The sequence below is a fragment of the Zingiber officinale genome, chromosome 5B (assembly GCF_018446385.1).
Source record: "Zingiber officinale cultivar Zhangliang chromosome 5B, Zo_v1.1, whole genome shotgun sequence".
NCBI classification, from domain to species: Eukaryota; Viridiplantae; Streptophyta; class Magnoliopsida; order Zingiberales; family Zingiberaceae; genus Zingiber; species Zingiber officinale.
In genome coordinates this window covers 18,137,153-18,156,793 of record NC_055995.1, presented here as the reverse complement: position 1 = coordinate 18,156,793, position 19,641 = coordinate 18,137,153, and the positions used below count along the sequence as shown (strand labels likewise).

Sequence of the window (19,641 nt, the reverse complement as noted above, 5' to 3'; positions counted from 1 at the left end):
GCGTCGCTGACGAGGGAGACATGGCCGAAGGTGGTGAGGGGCGATCCAGCCAGGAAGGTGGAGACGACCAAGGTCGCCGCCGAGCACCACCACTACTTGACGCCGACCATCAGCGTCAGCGACAGCGCCCTCAAGTTTACCCATGTCCTCACAACCTCTCCCCGCCCGGTATCTGCTCTCATCTCCTCTTCATCACTCAAATCATCACATTTCATCCTCATTGAAAGAATCACGAATTCCTTGTAGAACTCTACGAGCAAGCCATAAAACATGAACATGGATCATTCATAACATCGACCGGAGCCTTGGCTACCTTGTCCGGCACGAAGACTGGCCGTTCGCCGAGGGACAAGCGCGTCGTCAAGGATGAAACCACTGCCAATGAGCTTTGGTGGGGAAAGTAAGTCCACACAACTAATTCATGATCCTTCCATTGATGGTTCCTTCTCAAAATGTATGTGCACTATTCACTCAAAGGCTCACCGAACATAGAGATGGATGAGCACACCTTCCTGGTGAACAGGGAGAGGGTTGTCGATTACCTCAACTCTTTGGATAAGGTACACATGCACATCAAGTGTTTGATGTAATTCCTCATAGATCCTAATATGCCATCTGAATGATACAAGGTATTTATGAATGACCAATTCCTCAACTGGGATCCCGAGCATCGAATCAAAGTTCAAATTATCTCTGCAAGGGCCTATCATTCCCTGTTCATGCACAACATGTAAGTGAAAAATACTACTAATGTAACGACCCGACCCTTTGGCCTCTTGGGCAGCCCTTGCGGCGGCCCACTGGCGGCCCCTTATGTCGTCAACCGACGACCCTTTGGCCGTGCCATTACTCACTAGGACTTTCCACCCCTGACCAGTGGATTTTTGCCTCCCCTAGGATTCGAACTCTAGACCTCCAGGCTTAAGTACTAGAGTTTATGAATCCTGCCGCTCACTTGGCTACCAGGATTCATAAACTCTAGTACTTAAGCCTGGAGGTCTAGAGTTCGAATCCTGGGGGAGGCAAAAATCCACTGGTCAGGGGTGGAAAGTCCTAGTGAGTAACGACACGGCCAAAGGGTAGTCGGTCGACTACATTAGAGGTCGCCAAATGGACCAACGACATAAGGGGCCGCCAGTGGGCCGCCGCAAGGGCTGCCCAAGAGGCCAAAGGGTCGAGTTGTTACAATAAAAATGTGCCTTTTTATTGTAATGACCTGACCCTTTGGCCTCTTGGGCGGCCCACTGGCGGCCCCTTATGTCGTCGGTCCATTTGGCGACCTCTAATGTCGTCGACCAACTACCCTTTGGCTGTGCCGTTACTCACTAGAACTTTCCACCCCTGGCCAGTGGATTTTTGCCTCCCCCAGGATTCGAACTCTAAAACTCCAGGCTTAAGTATTAGAGTTTATGAATCCTGGTAGCTAAGTGAGCGCCTCGGTCGACGACATTAGAGGTCGCCAAATGGGCCGATGACATAAGGGCCGCCCAAAATGCCAAAGGGTCGGGTCGTTATAGATATTGAAAGGCATGGTACACTCCTAGTCCTACAATTGGGCAACCTACTTATCCAAGCAAACAAAGAAACAAGTTTGGGATGAGAGGAAAAAAAGGTAGATAGGAAAGGTAAGATGCTCTTGACTTGTTCAGTGAGTTCAAGCTGCGATTTTTGGGTTGTTGAATTGGTTGGTTGGTCCGGTTAACAACAACTTTGGTATGCACAATCTTGGGAACAAAAGAATCAGTCTTTAAGCTTGTGACTTGCTAAACATGTTTTTGCGTTCTCTTTATTTATTTATTTTCCTTGAGTTATTGCGATGCGGCTTTGAAACAGTTCAAATTTGCCTTCCTGAAGAATGTCTTTAATGACTTGCTCTTTGGATCTCCAAGCTGATTAACTTGTTTGCATCCACTGATCAACCTCGGTTTTTTTTAACTTTCAAAATGATCTCAATTATAAAAACAGGATTTTTCTTTAATTTGTCTTTTCCTCAGATGGAGTTAAATGAGTACAATGGCATGAGAAAGGTTCTGCCTCTTCAGAGCATCTAAACTGACACAAAGTGTGCGCGGTGGAGTCCAAGTTATATTGGGAGGCATGCCCGCCCTTTGAGCCAAGTGTTCTCTCACCACCTCCATGAGCTCTAACTCAAGCCACTTGGCTCCATCTGACAGCAGCACTCTTTAACCATGGTTAAGAGTTGAACAAATCCATCCATTTATGAGTTGTCACTGTAAATCCATGGTCAAGCTGAAACCACCCCCCTTCCTCTCCTATATATGCACTCACAAACATCCTCCTTCAATTATTTCACTTATGCTTTTGTGATGGGTCTATTTATTGCAAATCAATTTGCAGCTCCTAGAAACTTGTTACTTGCAAAATGGAAAAGCATATTGTGCCTACCAGGTCTCAAAGGTAATGCAGTCTGGAAAATGGCACAGAAAATTGCATGAATATTTTGTTTCAAGATGTTAATGGATGTAATGCGCTTTGCATGGATTCTATTGATCTTGGATGATAGTTCACTTAAATAATGTTAGCTGCATGCAGTGCTAATTATTTAATAAACTATGCTAAGCTAGGTATCACTTCTCCTAGTAGATTCCGTGTACTGTTATTCTCTAATAAACACCTCTTTTTGTTTCCTTCATTTGGTTTGTTTTTGTCTTCTATGCACTACAGATTGGTTAATTACATTCTCCTTTTGGAATTCTGGAATTTGATAAGTTTTGTTAAATTTTCTCTTGCAGGTTGGGCAATTCGTGAGGCTTGAGTTTTTTTGATGCAAGAAGTGAGATTTGTTAGGATGTAGCTTGCCTTGCTAATTTGTAAATTAAAAGTCATATGGAGAACAGCAAATGGAAAACATGTGATTTAATGTATATGGAGAGTAATGGAAAACATGTGTATTTTGATGAGTAACAACTCATTTTATATATTTTTGTATATGTGGCTACAAGATGAATTATATATGGATGTTTATTTTAGATTTAATGTAGTAAATATTTAGTTTTGTATTGGTAGTTTGCTTAGTAAAATAAGATTGGTTGTTTGGTATTAATGAACATTAAAGACAATAGTTAAGATTGTTGTAAAAACTAGGTAAACCACAACGAAATTTTTTTGTAAAAAGTGATAAAAGACAGTGGTTTTATCCGTTGTAAAATATATTAAAACTATTGTAAAAAAAAAACAAAACGTGTCAAATATTATCTACCACAACAGTTTATATCTGTTGTAAAAAATGTCTACAACAACGGTTTATTTCTATTGTTGAAATTATCTACCACAACGGTTTTAAAATGTTGTCGTATTCTTCGTAACCAAATTTTGGGCATATAAACAACAACGGATAAAAACCGTTGTCAAATGTCTACAAAGACAACAGATTCAAAACCGTTGTCGTAGGGCAATACATTCTACAACACCCTCAGTTACAATGGTTTTTTGACCCTACGACAACAGATAATATCCGTTGTCGTTTGCAGTTTTTGTTGTAGTGTATGCGGATGATATTCTCATTAAGATCGGACATACTGGGGATTTAATAATTGATATTGAAGAAACCTGTAGCACCGCAAGGAAAAATAGACTAAAAATTGAACCCAAGTAAATGTCTTTTCGGCGTAAATAATGAACGCTTCCTCAGATATATAGTGATTGAGTGAGCAATTGATGCCAACATGGAGAAGGTTCAAGAGCTCCAAAAGATGCCCCCTCCTTGTAATCTCCGTGAAGCATAAAGGCTAGTCGACCGTATCACAACACTTTCTCGATTTATCTCCTGGCCGGTTGACCGAAGTTTTCCATTCTTTAAAATTCTTCGCAAAGCTTCTAAATTTGAGTGGGACAAAAAAAATCCAATCAAGGCTTCGCTAAGCTCAAAGAGTATTTATCCGATCTACCAACCCTCTTCAAGCTGATTATAGGGGAAAAATTATTATTATATTTATCAGTAGCCGAGCAAGCGGTCGGCTTGTCCTTACTATTGTTAGGACCTTCGGATAGCGGCTAGAGAGGGGGGGGTGTGAATAGCCGACCTCAAATTATCGTTTCTTCCTACAATTTAGGTTAGCGCAGCGGAAATACAATGTAGAAACGAAAGTGGAGAAGATCAAACCTCAAACACAATGATGTAACGAGGTTCGAAGATGATACTCCTACTCTTCGGCGTGTCCGTAAGGTGGACGAAGCTTATCAATCCGTCGGTGGATGAGACCCCGGAAAACCGGCTAACAACAACTTCTTCTGGGTGGAGAAACCTCGCCACAAACTCTTTTGCAACAGCAATAAAGGAGTACAAGATAGAGCAAGAAAACAAGAAGAATATGAATGTAACAACACTTTGCTTGCCTTCTTGTCGACTGGAGTTCGATGAAGCAACAACTTCACGATGCCAACAGCAACTGATCAGCAAACCAGCTGAGGGAAACTCACACGAAGCTTCAGAAACATAGAGCTCAGCAAAGCTCAGATCGCAAGAGTGAGGAACAAGAAGAACAGTTACTGTAGAGGCCCTCGACCTCGATATATATCCTGCACCTGCTGCACCTGTGAAGAAGACAAAGAGCAACACAGAAATCTAGCCGTTGTGTCGCAACGGCTAGGCCTGGACCGATCAGGCTCCAACCTAATCGGTCTGGGAGCCCTAGGCTGATCGGTCCCCAGACCGATCAACCAACTCTCACAGTGAGTTGGCTTCGAAGTCTGATCGGTCTGTGGACCGATCAGACTATAGGTGGATCGGTCCACAGACCGATCCCCTCCTATCGCTCTCTGAAGTCCATCGCTTCCTGATCGGTCTACAGACCGATCAGTTAACCGACAGAAACATTCTGTTTGGTTACTGATCGGTCATAAGACCGATCCAGACAATCAGAGTATCACTGGATCGGTCACCAGACCGATCTAATGCCTTAGAGCTTCCCAACCCTAAACCCTAAAGCCTTCCCAGTCTAGAGAACGAGCTACCGAGCCCTCTCTTACCTAGTCCGGAGAACGAGCTACCGAGCCCTCTCCGACTTCCACATTCGGTCCAGAGAACGAGCTACCGAGCCCTCTCTGACCTAGTCCGGAGAACGAGCTACCGAGCCCTCTCTGACTTCCACGTTCGGTCCAGAGAATGAGCTACCGAGCCCTCTCTGACTTAGTCCGGAGAACGAGCTACCGAGCCCTCTCCGACTTCATCCGGTCCAGAGAACTAGCTCCCGAGCCCTCTCTGACCTAGTCCGGAGAACGAGCTACCGAGCCCTCTCCGAATTCCTCCGGTCCAGAGAACGAGCTCCCGAGCCCTCTTTGACCTAGTCCGGAGAACGAGCTACCGAGCCCTCTCCGACTTCCTCCGGTCCAGAGAACGAGCTCCCGAGCCCTCTCTGACCTAGTCCGGAGAACGAGCTACCGAGCCCTCTCCGACTTCGTCCGGTCCAGAGAACGAGCTCCCGAGCCCTCTCTGACCTAGTCCGGAGAACGAGCTACCGAGCCCTCTCCGACTTCCTCCGGTCCAGGGAACGAGCGACCGAGCCCTCTCGACTTCGCGAGAACGAGCTACCGAGCCCTCTCCGACTTCCTCATCTGGTCCAGAGAACGAGCTCCCGAGCCCTCTCTGACCTAGTCCGGAGAACGAGCTGCCGAGCCCTCTCCGACTTCATCCGGTCCAGAGAACGAGCTACCGAGCCCTCTCTGACCTAGTCCGGAGAACGAGCTACCGAGCCCTCTCCGACTTCCTCATCTGGTCCAGAGAACGAGCTCCCGAGCCCTCTCTGACCTAGTTCGGAGAACGAGCTGCCGAGCCCTCTCCGACTTCATCTGGTCCATAGAACGAACTCCCGAGCCCTCTCTGACCTAGTCCGGAGAACGAGCTGCCGAGCCCTCTCCGACTTCCCATGCCAAGCTTCTATACTTGGACTTCTCCTGTGCCAAGCTCCCTGCTTGGACTTTTCCGTGCCAAGTCTCCATACTTGGACTTTTCCCGTGCCAAGCTCCCTGCTTAGACTTTTCCATGCCAAGTCTCCATACTTGGACTTTTCCCTGTGCCAAGCTCCCTGCTTGGACTTTTCTTTGCCAAGTCTCCATACTTGGACTTTACCCGAATCAGGTCAACTCAAGTCGGGTCAACCAGGTTAACCTTGACCAAAGGATGCACCCACAATCTCCCAAGTTTGTATTCTTGTCAAACATCAAGATACAACTTTTCTATTCTCGTCAAACATCAAAATACACCTCGAGTCAGGTCAACTCGAGTCCGGTCAACCAGGTCAACCTTGACCTAAGGTTGTATCAACAATCTCCCCCTTTTTGATGTTTGACAAAAACCATAATCAAGTTAGGTTAACCCGATAACCTAACTTAGGTTTTCCAATAGTTCTCCAATGTTCTTCCTTGAACATTCTCCCCAAACTCCAATGTTCTTCCTTGAACATTTTCTAAACATTCTCCCCCTTTTTGACACACATCAAAAAGAGTGAATCAAGGTCAAGAGTTTCTTCCTAATGAAAGTCCCATACCTTTCATTGAAACCCTTAATTTCCCCCTTGATACTAAATACAACAATCAACATGGTGACCATCCTATATCACTCATCTTGACGAGTAAAAACTCCCCCTAAAAGTCAACTCCTGCTTGACCAATAGGTAAAACTCCCCCTAAAGGTCAACTCCCCCTTGACCATTGCACTAACAATGTCTTGGAGAGTTTCAATCCTTTAGAAATCTAAAATACCAACTTCCAGCTGAAATTTCAGACAATCAGTCGAAAATCAGCATTTTGGCATGCTCAGCCCTTTACTAGATCGGTCACCAGACCGATCCACACTTCCCTGGATCGGTCCAGTGACCGATCCAGACCTCCCTGGACCGATCAGCATCCCCTCTGATCGGTCCACAAAGCTCTGATAGGAATTTCTGATTTTTCTCCTGAAATTCAGAAACCCCTAAAAATTCACAGAAAATTCCAAAAATTGTAAAATTTTGAGGATACATTCCTCATAACATATATTATCATGGAAAAATAGTTTTCTATGAAAATAACTTCCATTTTCAAATCTTGATACAAAGTTCGAAAAACTTTGAAATAGCTCAAGGTTAATCCATCTTTGTATCAACTTGCTCAATGATGAATGCTATCACTAGAAAAGCTTCATCAAGGTTTTTCAAATCAATTTTGAAATGATTTTAAACCATTCAATTTAGGACCACAATCTTAGGGCTAAATGTACATGACTTGTACACAAGCTTTCCCTATGATCCTCAATTTGGAATTAGGCTCATCTAGGTACAAGAGCTATACACCTTGATCCTAACTCATAATCCTAATATCTCACACACATCTAAGGTGTATCAAACACATCCAAGTCAATTTTGATGTGAGATATGGGTTTAGGTCATCTTAAGCTAAGTTCTCATGCATTTTCTAGACAACAATTTAATTTCCATATCAAATTGAGTTTTTATCCTTAAATCAATTTAATTGATCATGATGACATGACATAAAATAATATCATAAGTGAAAACATGTGCCAATGTCATGATGTCATGTCATAAAGTATGAAACTTAAATAAGGCAAGACATATAACTAACCTAAGCATTATCATGACATTTCAAATGATAATAAAATAAATATGATGTCATGACATGACATATGACAAACAATATATGACAAATAACATATAAAGGTATAGAAAATACCTAATTCTAGCCTTGGTTGCCATTTTTGATAATTTTGATCATTTTTCCACAAATTCTATATTCCTAAGTGTAATAGACCTAAAATCATATACTAAAGATTTTTAGATCACTATGTGCCAATTAGATTGATCCTAGAAAACTCCTCAAATGTGGTTGGCACATCCTAATCACCTTAGGAATAATTTTTAATTTCATTTTCAAGGCTTGGTTATACCTTGAAACTTCCTAAAATGCCACCTTTTGCTATGATTAGGTTAACTACCTATCCAAATAAGATGGGCACACCCTAAACCATCTAGCGTGATGAAATCACGCTCCTAGGAACCCAAAACCTATTTGAGCTCATTGGGTTCACTAAATATTCACTAGGGATGACTTCCCTAGCAACCCTCCTAATGACCCTCCTAGGCTTTAAAGCCTTGGTCATTTGGGACTCATCAAGATCAACTCTAGGGTTGACTCCCCTTGTGACCTTGGTGATGGTCTTCCTAGCCCTAGGTCTTGTTCCATAATCGAATGGAGCATTATGGTAAGTGGGCTTGACCACTTGAGACTTAGGTTTGTGACTCAAACCTCTCATGTCCTTGGGCTTTTGCTTTTGACCCTTAGACCCTAGAGTTGACTTCTCCAAATTCTTAAGCGTCTTTTCTAAGGTGTCAAGTCTTGACCTCAAGACTTGATTTTCCTTCTCTAATACCTCAAGTTTTAATTTTTCATTTTTCTTTGAGGTATTCCTAGGCATATGTCTTGTTGTTTTGGGATTCCTATCTAGGTTTTCCTTAACCTTAGATGAGTTAATTCTAGGGTTGGCATTTCTAGTATCATCCTTACCTAGACTAACATGTTTGGCACCTAAGCACATGTATCGGTTTCTATGGTTATCATGCTTATCATGCTTATCATCATTGGCAATTACAATAAAGCTACTAGCATGTTTCTTATTAGAATTGCAATAATGTGCCTTAAAAGATACCTTAGGGTTTGCCTTAGCTCCCCCCATAGATGTGCTTGGTCTCTTGTCCTTGTGAGGTTGCCTCCCCCTCGGACATTGGCTCCTATAATGTCCCCTTTGCTTGCATTAGAAGCACACCACGTGCTCCTTGCCCTTGCGTATCGGGACTCCGGCTTCCTTGACTTTTGGTGCCGGTGGAGTCTTCCTAATCCTCTTAGGACATTTACTCTTGTAATGCCCATATTCCCTACACTCAAAGCACATTATATGTAATTTACTTGAAATTAAGTTGCTTGAGTTACCTAGGGTTGAGGATGAACATAAACTCTCTTCTTCATCCCTTCCGGAGGTAGAGGCTTCTTCTTGCACCAATCTTGATGAAGAACTCTCCTCCTCTTCTTCCTTAGATGTTGAGTAGCCCTCAACTTCTAATTCCATACCTCCATGATGTGAGCTACTTGGCTCACTTGACTCCTCTTCATGACTTGAATTGGAGCTCTCCTCATGGAACTTAGCCAAGTTGTTCCTCAACTCCTTGGCATCGTTGTATCCACCTATCTTACACAAGATATCATTAGGTAATGAAAATTCAAGGATTTTAGTTACCTCGTCGTTGATTGTGGATTGGTGGATTTGTTCATTTGTCCACTTCTTCTTCTCGAGAGGTTCTCCCTTTTTATCCACCGGAGGAGTAAAACCTACTCGTACACAATTCCAATTCACTAGGTTAGTCATAAGAAAATACTTCATTCTTACCTTCCAATACGCGAAGTCATCGCGATCGTAGAAGGGTGGAATCGTGATGTCTTCTCCAAGTAGATCCATTCTCTAGCTTGTGCTCCCCCGGGTGTTAATCCGACGAAGAGCAACCTAGCTCTGATACCACTTGTTAGGACCTTCGGATAGCGGCTAGAGAGGGGGGGTGTGAATAGCCAACCTCAAATTATCGTTTCTTCCTACAATTTAGGTTAGCGCAGCGGAAATACGATGTAGAAACGAAAGTGGAGAAGATCAAACCTCAAACACAATGATGTAACGAGGTTCGGAGATGATACTCCTACTCCTCGGCGTGTCCGTAAGGTGGACGAAGCCTATCAATCCGTTGGTGGATGAGACCCCGGAAAACCGGCTAACAACAACTCCTTCTTGGTGGAGAAACCTCGCCACAAACTCTTTTGCAACAGCAATAAAGGAGTACAAGATAGAGCAAGAAAACAAGAAGAATATGAATGTAACAACACTTTGCTTGCCTTCTTGTCGACTGGAGTTTGATGAAGCAACAACTTCACGATGCCAGTAGCAACTGATCAGCAAACCAGCCGAGGGAAGCTCACACGAAGCTTCAGAAACACAGAGCTCAGCAAAGCTCAGATCGCAAGAGTGAGGAACAAGAAGAAAGTCTTCGTCGACCGTAGATCTATATCCTGCACCTGTGAAGAAGACAAAGAGCAACACAGAAATCTAGCCGTTGTGTCGCAACGGCTAGGCCTGGACCGATCAGGCTCCAACCTGATCGATCTGCGAGACTCCTGATCGGTCTGTGGACCGATCAGGCCCTAGGCTGATCGGTCCCCAGACCGATCAACCAACTCTCACAGAGAGTTGGCTTCAAAGTCTGATCGGTCTGTGGACCGATCAGACTATAGGTGGATCGGTCCACAGACCGATCCCCTCCTATCGCTCTCTGAAGTCCATCGCTTCCTGATCGGTCTACAGATCGATCAGTTAACCCACAGAAACATTCTGTTTGGTTACTGATCGATCACCAGACCGATCCAGACAATCAGAGTATCACTGGATCGGTCACTAGACCGATCCAATGCCTTAGAGCTTCCCAGCCCTAAACCCTAAAGTCTTTCCGGTCTAGAGAACGAGCTACCGAACCCTCTCTGACCTAGTCCGGAGAACGAGCTACCGAGCCCTCTCCGACTTCCACGTTCGATCCAGAGAATGAGCTACCGAGCCCTCTCTGACTTAGTCCAGAGAATGCGCTACCGAGCCCTCTCCGACTTCATCCGGTCCAGAGAACAAGCTCCCGAGCCCTCTCTGACCTAGTCCAGAGAATGAGCTACCGAGCCCTCTCTGACTTCCTCCGGTCCAGAGAACGAGCTCCCGAGCCCTCTCTAACCTAGTCCGGAGAACAAGCTACCGAGCCCTCTCCGACTTCGTCCGGTCTAGAGAACGAGCTCCCGAGCCCTCTCTGACCTAGTCTGGAGAATGAGATACCGAGCCCTCTCCGACTTCGTCTGGTCCAGAGAACGATCTACCGAGCCCTCTCTGACCTAGTATGGAGAACGAGCTACCGAGCCCTCTCTGACTTCCTCATCTGGTCCAGAGAACGAGCTCCCGAGCCCTCTCTGACCTAATCCGGAGAACGAGCTACCGAGCCCTCTCCGACTTCGTCCGGTCCAGAGAACGAGCTACCGAGCCCTCTCTGACCTAGTCTGGAGAACGAGCTACCGAGCCCTCTTCGACTTCCTCATCTGGTCCAGAGAACGAGCTCCCGAGCCCTCTCTGAGCTAGTTCGGAGAACGAGCTGCCGAGCCCTCTCCAACTTCGTCTGGTCCAGAGAACGAACTCCCGAGCCCTCTCTGACCTAGTCCGGAGAACGAGCTGCCGAGCCCTCTCCGACTTCCCATGCCAAGCTTCCATACTTGGACTTCTCCCGTGCCAAGCTCCCTGCTTGGACTTTTCCGTGCCAAGTCTCCATACTTGGACTTTTCCCGTGCCAAGCTCTCTGCTTGGACTTTTCCGTGCCAAGTCTCCATACTTGGACTTTTCCCTGTGCCAAGCTCCCTGCTTGGACTTTTCCGTGCCAAGTCTCCATACTTGGACTTTACCCGAATCAGGTCAACTCAAGTCGGGTCAACCAGGTCAACCTTGACCAAAGGTTGCACCCACAATCTCCCAAGTTTGTATTCTTGTCAAATATCAAGATACAACTTTTCTATTCTCGTCAAACATCAAAATACACCTCGAGTCAGGGCAACTCGAGTCGGGTCAACCAGGTCAACCTTGACCTAAGGTTGCATCAACAACTATAGGAAGAGGATAACACACAATATCTTATCTATTTTTTCATCCATTTATTGAAAAATATAGAGAGTCAGTATTTTACTTTTGAAAAGATGGCTTTCAGATTAGTCTTAATCGCTTGGCAGTTAAGGCCCTATTTTCTATCTCATCCAATTATTGTTCTCACCAACAACCATTTGGGAGTGGCTAATTAAGTGGATAATAGAACTCAACCAATATGACATTCAATATTACCTCCATATGACCATCAAAGCTCAAGCCCTAGTGGACTTCATAGCAAAGGCAACTAATCCTGACTCAGAAGGCACTTCGAAGATATATGTGGATGTCTCCACCCAACAGGCTAGTGTGGTCAAGATATTATTGATCTATCCTTAAGAGGGTGTCTTATAGTTGTTCATTCAGCTTAATTTCTAGGCTTCCAACAATGAGGCTGAGTATGAAGGATTACTCGTCGATCTTTAGGTAGCTAAGCGTGTAGGCACTTCTAGAATCATCATCCACTTAGATTCATAACTAACTTCTCAACAAATAGAAGGGAGTTTTGAAATCAAGAATGATCAGCTGAAACATTTTACAAAAGCCTTCGCCCAATTGAGAGCCAATTTTCAAGAAGCGATTCTCTAGAAAATACCCTGGTCGAATAATTTGAAGGATGATGAACACTAAAATGGTATGACTTAGCCACATGGACTCTGGATGACTCAATCTCTCACACAATGTTCATTACTCATATTGACAGGGAAGCTGACTGGGAAGAATCCACTGATTGGAGAACTCTTGTCATTTCTTTCCTCTAGCATGAAGTTTTTCCTACCAATTCAAACCAAGCTCGATTATTAAAGAGAATGTCCCCTTGGCTCACTCTTATCGGCGATCATCTATACTAGTGAGCCTTCTCTGGTCCCCTCCTTAAGTGCCTTGGGCCTAATGACACTGATTATATCATGCAGAAAATTCATGAAGGCATCTATGACAATCATATAGGGGGTCAGACGCTCTCTTAGAAAGTTTCACTAACTGATTATTTTTTGCCAACCCTACAAGTTGATACCACCAAGTTTGTAGCTATGTGTGAGCATTGCTAGAAGCATCAACATCTTTCTCATTGTCCGACCAAGCTTCTCAACACATCTACTGTCTCCTACCCCTTCTATCAATGGATGATGGATATAGTGAGACCCTTCCTGACCGAGCTACAACAGAATTTTTTTTTGGATTATTGTCGACTACTTTTCCAAGTGGATCAAGGCCAAAACCTTGTCTTGAATAACTGAAGAAGTAGTGATGAAAGTTTTATAGCAAAATATTGTTTGTCTGTTCAGAATTTCACACAAGTTAGTATTCGATAATGGTTGGCAGTTTTAAGACCACAAGCTCAAGGAATTGTGTGAAGGGTTTGACATTCACTAGGCCTTCACATCAGTAGCTTACTCCCAAAATAATGGACAAGTAGAAATGATCAACTAGGAGATCATTCGCGACCTTAAAATCAAATTGGACCATGTAAAAGGTAATTGAGTTAAAGAACTCCCGAGTATCCTTTGGGTATATCGGACAACTCCAAGAGAAAGTACCGATCAGACTCCTTTTCACTTAGTTTATAGAGGAGAGGTTGTGGTTCTAGTTGAGGTGGGAGAAGAATCCGTTCGGTGGCATATCTTGTTAAACGTTGCATCAGTTGCAACGTCGGGAAGATGAAGGGGTGCCCATTCACCTTCATCTTCCTCCATTGAAAGCAGCCATCAAGGCATCGGTTGGTAACTGATGTCTTGCTTGCTATATATGATGGCGTCCAAGGCAATCTGGGAGGTGTGCGAGTGAAGCGGAGGTGACCAGAGAGTTTTGGGAGGTGATCAGCAAGCAGAGGAGAACGCCCAGAGGCCGGGATTTAGTTCGTGAAAGAGTTCGAGGAGGTTTCGTGAGGTGATCTTCTCGGCGACAGCAGTAGTGACGTCTCCGGAGGTTCTTCGATGATTTCTTCGGGAAAGCACTGTGAGTGGTTATCGCATTATTTTGTTTCTGTTTCATGCTCTCAAAACTACCAACAATGGTATCAGAGCATGGTTTTTGAAAGCATGGAAATTGACGTGAAAAAGCTCACGTTTTTTCTACTTTTGTCGCGAAGAAGAAGATGAACAGTAACACTGTTCATCAATTGAATCGATTAACCAATCGATTCAATTGAATTAAATCGATTGAAATTTCATTTCAATTGATTTAAAAATCATGAATAGTGCCACTTTGATGAAGCACAGTGTTGAATCGATTCAACACTGTGCATGAATCGATTCAAAATTGTAACGTACAGTATTTTTTTTAGTACTGAATCGATTCTTGAATCGATTGAGAGAAAATGCACAATAATTTTGATGAAGCACAGTGAATGGATCGATTCATGGATCGATTGAGAATCGTAACGCACAGTAATTCTCACTGAATCGATTAAAGATTGAATGAATGGATTAAAGATGAAAAAAAAGAGGCATGAACAGAAGTTTCTTAACGAAGCACAGTGCATGCATCTAAGTTTGTTTTTCATATAAATCGGGGATGTTTAAAAGTTTAATTAAATATATTTATTTATTAATTAAATACATATAGATATGTATTATTAATTAATAAATAAATATTTAATTAATTTATGGTTCAATTTATCAAAAATGGAACCCTACCAACTTGTCCTATCAAACCCAGGTCTGGTTTAAATTATTAATTGATTTAAGCAGACCAAATTAATTCAACGATATCTAGATCTGGTTCAAATTATTTGTTGGTTTAACCAGCTCGTTTATTATTGAATTAATTGGGGTGAGTTTGATTACAGAAGTTGGGTTGATCAAATATGACCGGATTAGTTTCGTTGTGTCTGATTTGATCAAAAAGATTAGATTTGTTCTAATATGTCAGACTTAATCCAATGGGCATTGGATGAATCAAACGGACCTAAGTTTGATCAATAAGTCTGAGATTGACTCAAATATGCTTAAACAATAACAGAACATAGGTCCAATTAGATTAGTTCTAATGAGGACAATAGACTAAGTTTAACATCCGGACTCCTGATTGACCGATCTAATGGGTCAGTCGACTTAAACTCCTGAAAATCAAGAAGATTTGTTTTTCTTGATTTATAATGATGGTATGCCTGTATAAATTGAATTAAACTGGTTTTGTACTGGTTAGTTGATTTTGTATTGACTTATTTAAATTTAATTTTTCAGATGACATGGATGATTACCACATTGACTCATCGCGAAGTGTGGCGAAACCAGCTCCGAGAGGAGATTCAGGAGATAGAGTATAAGTCTGCTTATGGAGTCGACGGACATGTTAGATGGCTGGATAGACTATTTTAGAAACTTAAGCAAGAAGAGTTTCCGGTCCTAGATAGTTATAGGATCTGGGTATTGATGCATTCATTGCCAGAGTATCCCAGGGTAATAGCAGACTATGTATGGGGGCATCATGAAGGACGCGTCAAATATTTAGTACTGTGTGAGGAACTGTTGGAACCCCAAGGTTGTTTTGGTGTGATCAACAAGTTAAGTTAGGTCCTGTTTGTTTCTAACCTTGTGTTTAAGTGTGCAGGAGCTTAGGAACACAGGTAGTCGAGCGGAAGATGCAGCTAGTGATAAGGACAGCAGTCTGAGGGACGAGGTGCTGCGGAAGAGTACACCGACGGACGAGAAGGAAGCGTGCGGTGGTTCCGAGGGACGAAAGCAAGAGCGGAAGATTGCTCGGGGAGCAAGAGACGCAGCTAGCGAGAAGGACGGCACGCGGTGCGTCCGAGGGACGAAGACAGCGGATGAGTACGCCGGCGGATGAGAAGGAAACACGCAACGATTCCGAGGGATGAGAAGCCGGAGGGAAGCCTGCTCGAGAAGACCGGAAGTTGGGTTCGGGTGAGCCCTATTCCGGATGGCAGAGATCACCCAAGCGAGTGGAACCGGAGTTGAAGACCCGGACCGAGGCGAAAGAAGTCAACCGGAGTTGACTTAGGGTTCGGGGCGCCCGGAACTGTCCGGGGCGCCCGGACAAGCCCAGGTCGCCCGAAGCAGTCCGAGGCGCCCTGACCAGCCCGGGGCGCCCAGAACCCTTCCGGGCGCCTGGAACTTGAATTTTGACCAGAACGCGTCTAATACGTTCTGAACGTCGGGGGATAAAGTTTTATCCCCCCCAAGGCGCCTGGAACCCCTTCCAGGCGCCCCGACCAAGGCTATAAATATAGCCTTGGTCCAGAAGCTTTAAAACAATCACAAGCATTTCATTTCCAAACACTTGTACGCTTTAGTTGTAGTGAAGCTTCTGTTTCTACGCTTCAACGTTGTAAGAGGCTTCTCCGCCTGAAGGAGATTGATAGTGCGCTTCATCCTTTCCTTGGATTAACAACCACATCGGTTGTAACCAAGTAAACAATTGTGCCTCTTTCTTTTCTGCTTTTCATTTACTGCTTTATTTTATTTATACAAGTGTTAGTTTGAAAAGTTGGGAAGGGTCTTTGTTTATTTTTGCAGGGTTATTCAACCCCCCTTCTAACCGGCCGCAACGGTCCTACAAGTGGTATCAGAGCTAAGGCGCTTCAGGAGGACTAACCGTTGAACGAAGCAATGAGATGGCCGGATCAAGCATCCACCCGCCGAAATACGAAGGGGATTTCGCCTCCTGGAAGAATCTGATGCAGGTATTTTTTTTTACCACAGACTTTGAATTAACCTTAACAATGGAATCTGACTATGTAGCTCCAGAAGGTAAGGAAAAATGTCAATGGACAAAAAAGGAGCAGGTTGAATTCGTGGCGAACGGCAAAGCAGAATACCATCTGCTAAGCGTTCTTCCACCTCAAGAAGTCAATAGGATCGGGCGCTACGACTCGGCAAAGGAACTTTGGGAGAAGTTCCTCGAGCTGCACGAAGGGACACCCGAAGCCAAGCTCGCCAGAAGAGATCTGCTTCGCAATCAGCTCACCAGCTTACGACTTGGGGAAGACGAGTCAGTCGCACATCTGCACTCAAGAATAAAAGAAATTATTACCGGACTTTCGAATCTCAGAGAAAAGGTAAGTAACCAAGATTCGCTCAGGTACGCTTTAAATTCCTTTCCTAGAAATACCAAATGGGCATCATTAGTAGATGCATTTTACATTTCTAAAGATTTAGAAAAGATTTCATTAGAAGAATTCTTTTCAACATTTGAAGTGCATGAGTCAAGATGTGCAGGAATGAAGGAGCCCAAGAACAACGTCGCCCTCAAAGCCTCGAGAGACGAACTAGAATCGGAATCCTCTCTCGACGACGAGGAAATGGTAATGATGGTAAGAAGATTCAAGAAACTTTGTAAATCCAGATCTACTATCCATCCGCAGGGAAAGAAGAAAAGAACGATCCACTGCTACCACTGCGACAAAGAAGGGCACGTCAAGGACAACTGCCCCAAGCTGAAGAACAAAGACAAGGAGAAGGGTAAGAAGTCTATTCAAAAGCGAAAGGCCCTAAAGGCGACGTGGGACGATACGTCGTCCGACTCGGAAGTCGAGGCATTCTTCGGACTCGCACTGATGGCGAGTCATCAAGACGACGACTGCGAGTCAAGCTCTTCCGAGATGAGCATCGAGAGCATCGATGAAGGGGGAGCTTCGTCAGAAGAAAGCAGCAGTTCAGGGGGAGACACGGACAACGAACTTGACAAGGTAAGTCAAGTACGTTCTCTTCCTCCTGATAAACTTTTTAAATTTGTTAAGTTATTAACTAAAGACTGCTGTAAATTAGAAAAAGAAATAAAAAATTTAAAAATAATTTTAGCTAAATCCTGCCCTTTAGAAGAATTAGATAAATCAAAATTGGAAAATGAAAAATTGAAATTAGAAAATCAAAAATTGAAAATTCAAATAGATAACTTAAAAAACTATGCATGTTCATCTAAAACCAATTTTAGAAGATTTAATATTTTAAATTGGTACTTTAAATATCACCCGGGACAAATTAGGAACATTTCAAGAAAATATGTTCCTAAAAACTTTTTAGTTAATCCAGTAGGTTGGAACTTATATTGGGTTCTGAAATCATGCTTAAACTAAATTTTAAAAATTAAAATTAGCGCTTTAAGTGAGAAAATTAAACAAAGAATTTCTTTATGAGGCTTTGTCAAGGAAGTGATTGTTGCTCCAATAACCAAGAAGGCCTAATGCCTCGCCACGATCTGGAAGCCAAAATATTGAAATAAATATTTAATTAACTTACTAATGAAGCATTAATGCAAGAATTAATTAGTGCTTTTAAAAAAAAGGTTATTCAAAACATTTTATTTCAAATTAGAAATTTACTTACTTAGAAAATTTTTTTTCTTAAGTCATTTAAAAAAAAATATGTGCTTAAAAATTCTCAAAAATTTAAGTTAGGATTTTTTTTAATTTCAAAAAAAAATTTACTTAGGATTTTTTTACTTAGAAATATTCTCGAAAATCATTTTCTCCTAAGTTAAGAACTTTTTCTTGAAATTAGAAATCTCAGCTTAAATTATTTAGAAAAATTTTCTAAATTTCTTAAAAACTTAGAACTTTTTCTAAACCCTTAGATTGTTTTTCTTGGAACCCCATTTTTTTGTGATCAAAGGGGGAGAAGGGAAAGTATAAGTCTAGGGGGAGGTAGATAGATTTAATCTTTTCTATCTTTTTGCATTTAAATTAAAAATTATGTTAATTTACTTAATTTCATTTTATGTCTATTTTAACCCTAGCTTAACTTGGGTTGATCACACCAAAAAGGGGGAGATTGTTGGAACCCCAAGGTTGTTTTTGTGTGATCAACAAGTTAAGTTAGGTCCTGTTTGTTTCTAACCTTGTGTCTAAGTGTGCAGGAGCTTAGGAACACAGGTAGTCGAGCGGAAGACGCAGCTAGCGAGAAGGACGACAGTTCGATGGACGAGGTGCTGCGGAAGAGTACACCGGCGGACGAGAAGGAAGCGTGCGGTGGTTCCGAGGGACGAAAGCCGGAGCGGAAGATTGCTCGGGGAGCAAGAGACGCAGCTAGCGAGAAGGACGGCACGCGGTGCGTCCGAGGGACGAAGACTACGGATGAGTACGCCGACGGACGAGAAGGAAACACGCGGTGATTCCGAGGGACGAGAAGCCGGAGGGAAGCCCCCGCGAGAAGACCAGAAGTTGGGTTCGGGTGAGCCCTATTCCGGATGGCAGAGATCACCCAAGAGAGCGAAATCGGAGTTGAAGACCCGGACCGAGGCGAAAGAAGTCAACCGGAGTTGACTTAGGGTCCGGGACGCCCGGAACTGTCCGGGGCGCCCGGACTAGCCAGGGCGCCCGGAGTAGTCTGGGGTGCCCTGACCAGCCCGGGGCGCCCGGAACTTGAATTTTGACCAGAACGCGTCTAATGCGTTCTGAACGTTGGGGGATAAAGTTTTATCCCCCCAAGGCGCCCGGAACCCCTTCCAGGCATCCCGACCAAGGCTATAAATATAACCTTGGTCCAGAAGCTTTAAAACAATCACAAGCATTTCATTTCCAAACACTTGTACGCTTTAGTTGTAGTGAAGCTTCTGTTTCTGCGCTTCAACGTTGTAAGAGGCTTCTCCGCCTGAAGGAGATTGATAGTGCGCTTCATCCTTTCCTTGGATTAACAACCACATCGGTTGTAACCAAGTAAACAATTGTGCCTCTTTCTTTTATGCTTTTCATTTACTGCTTTATTTTATTTATACAAGTGTTAGTTTGAAAAGTCGGGAAGGGTCTTTGTTTATTTTTGCAGGGTTATTCAACCCCCCTTCTAGCCAGCTGCAACGGTCCTACAGGAACTACTTCACCATATGGGTGAAGAAGAGCCTGAAAAGTCTGAAGAGGACCAGGAGATGCTCGAGGAAGATCCAGAAATGGATCTGATGGAGAATCCTGAAGCTACCCCATCTGAAATTATCCCAAATGAGTCCAGGTTAATAGGGATAATGTTGGCTGCTAC

The 19,641-nt window shown here is 43.5% G+C and overlaps 1 long non-coding RNA gene across 1 annotated transcript; it reads left to right on the top strand.

Annotated features, from left to right (window-relative positions):
- Positions 1 to 251: 251 nt before the first annotated feature.
- LOC121987266 lies at positions 252 to 16,619 on the top strand. The gene is made up of 3 exons (XR_006113461.1): positions 252 to 400; positions 528 to 530; positions 16,608 to 16,619. It is a non-coding gene; the product is annotated as an uncharacterized LOC121987266 (long non-coding RNA).
- The last annotated feature ends 3,022 nt before the right edge of the window (positions 16,620 to 19,641 follow it).